This window comes from Pteropus alecto, unplaced genomic scaffold, assembly GCF_000325575.1.
Source record: "Pteropus alecto unplaced genomic scaffold, ASM32557v1 scaffold92, whole genome shotgun sequence".
NCBI lineage: Eukaryota > Metazoa > Chordata > Mammalia > Chiroptera > Pteropodidae > Pteropus > Pteropus alecto.
The window spans coordinates 10,750,559-10,752,926 of record NW_006432447.1 but is presented as its reverse complement, the minus strand read 5'-3'; the positions used below and the strand labels follow the sequence as shown (position 1 = coordinate 10,752,926).

Below are 2,368 nucleotides of genomic sequence, written 5' to 3'. Positions count from 1 at the left end.
CCCACCTAGCCATCAGCATCTTGGTGGCAGTCGCCCTCCAGCATCCCAGCTCAAAATTTGAGGGATCCCAGTACCCCCGGCGCGCTCTTGACGCACACAGCGCTGATTAGAAGGCGAGAGGGTGAGTGCGTGAGCTTCGGACCTCTGCGTAGAGAGGCACTGGGGGTCACTGGTGGCTGGTCGGCAGCGTGTGCCGCACGCAGGTTGCCAGTCGCGTGGAGACAGCGGCGCGGAGCGCGGAGGGCGGAGGGGGTGCGGGGCGGGCCCGCTGCTCCCGTGGCGGCTGTCAGGGGCCGCGCGGCTTCCCCCAGAAGATGCAGCACAGCATATTTTGCACATGAGTTCAGAGGAAGAGGAAGTGTAGCCGGCGGACGCGCGGCGGCGGCGGCGGCGGGGGCGCGTTGGGACTGGAGCCGGAGCGCGCTGGGCGCAGGGTGCAGCGAGCGGGAGCGCGGCGGCCGCGAGTTCCGCGGAGGGACGGACGAACGGATCGCGGGAGGGACGGACACACAAGCACGCCTCGCCGCCGGTCCCCCGCCCCGCCTCCTCCACCCACTGGCGCCCACGCCCTCCCTGCGCTGCCTCCTCTGCATGGCACAAACTTTCCTCCCGGGACGGAACACGCTGTCTCAGGGAGCCCGCACCCGCGCCTTCTTCTCAGCTAGTTCGGAACGGTAGGTGGGAGCGCGGCATGACTTGGGGTGTAGGCGCAGGCCCCTCCATTTGACCCTACGGACCCGGACCCCGGCGGACCCAGGGAGCCCTGCATGGCGCCTCCCTGCAGGTTGCGGGAGCTGGGGCGTGTTTTCCAGGCGCCAGGGTTGCCAGAGGGCCCCTCCTTCCGCCCTCACGCCTCCTGCACCTCTGGCGGGTGTTTGGATGGGATCGGGGCCGGATCCATGGGACACAGCATTCTTGGGCCAACTTTTTGGGGAAAAAAAAAAAATCATCTGTGACTCTCTGTGGGGAGAGTCACCCCAGAGCCGTCTGTTGGGGGTCGTGGGCTTTGCAGGCTCAGGGGCTCCTAGGAAGGAAGCAGGGGAAAGGCTTCTAGGCTACAGGTGGGTCAAGGACACCGCTGCAGGGGTCTTCTGCAAAGATCAAGCGGGAGCTCGCTGCGGGGTCCAGGTTCAGGAGGGCGTGAGGGTGGGGTGAAGTGGGGTGAAGGCGAGCGGCTCGGATCGCCCTTCGGCGTGCGCCCTGGGAGGTGGGTTTCTTCCCGGCGCAGGGGTGCTGGATGGGTGGGAGCAGAAGTGCCGCACGTTCAGAGGAAGCGCCACAGTCACTGGAGGCTCATAGAGTCGGGGCGCGGGGAGTCCCCGGCGCTGAAAAGGGGCATCTCCTTTCAGTAAGGAGGTTTCTTCCCGCGTCCTAACCCACTTTCGTAGGCTCGAGGGACGTCAGGGCGGGTCTGGGTCAGGGTGGGGTGGTGGCGGCATAATTTCAGGAAATCCAATTGTCGGGCATACACACCCCGCTCCAGGGCCAGGGCTCTTGCCCTTGACCTAGGGTATCGCGGTCTTTGGCAGTGAGAACAGCGTGGAGGCCAAGGCGCTAGACCCAGGCGCGCTCCTTGATGCCTCCCTGTCGCACACGCTGGGCTGCCCTCTCTGGTTGTGGGTAGTCCCCAGGGACGCTGGGTGGTGTCAGTGAGTTTGTTAGGGACTTTAAAAACAAACAAAAAATATTTTTTAATAAAGTCTGGCACAAATCCCTATATTTGAGTGGTTACCCTGGTTTCCAGCAACAGTCCCTTGTAATTGGTACAGCTGTTTTCAGATGCTGGGCGCACAGTCAGGCTAGGCGTCTTTCAGCCCCTGCCATCGTGTGTCATCTCAGGATAACTGAGGCCCTGCCAGAAAGGAAGGCGGGGTAATGTGAGCGACCTTTGGGCCTGTGGGTAGGGCGCACTGTGAATCCCACGTGGCCCTAGCCACCGGGATTCCTAATTTGTACCTCTGAACAGCTGAATTCCCTACCAAGTTCAAGTGACCCCAGATGTCACCAAAACCCACAGAGGGATTAAGCAACAAGCTGTTTGGGGCTCTTGGTGCGTGTGTGTGCTAACCTCAGTGAAATCACTTTAACCTCAGAGGGAGCTCTGCATCCTCTTTTGCCTTCAGTGGGGGTTCTGGCCTGTGAGCTGAGAAGTCATCCTTTGGCTGCATTTGTATAACAGGCTGTTGGGTTGGTTTTTCTTTGTTTGTCTTTTGGCTGCATTGACATGGGGCAAATGGAAGTGGAGTGTTGTGCAGTTAGCTAATAGATTTGCTGCAGGAATTGAAAGAGAACAAATTGGGAATATAAGTCAGTGTGTTCTTTTTCTCCCTCTTGAGCAGGAATTTTTGGCTTACATTCATAATTGCGT

At 60.3% G+C, this 2,368-nt stretch overlaps 1 protein-coding gene across 1 annotated transcript in view; it reads left to right on the top strand.

Moving 5' to 3' along the window:
* Positions 1-376: 376 nt before the first annotated feature.
* The window catches only part of RFTN1 (raftlin, lipid raft linker 1), a 186,459-nt gene continuing 184,467 nt past the window's right edge, over positions 377-2,368 (top strand). The window contains 1 exon segment of the mRNA XM_006907267.3: positions 377-674. The gene's annotated coding sequence lies outside the window, so the exon portion shown is untranslated.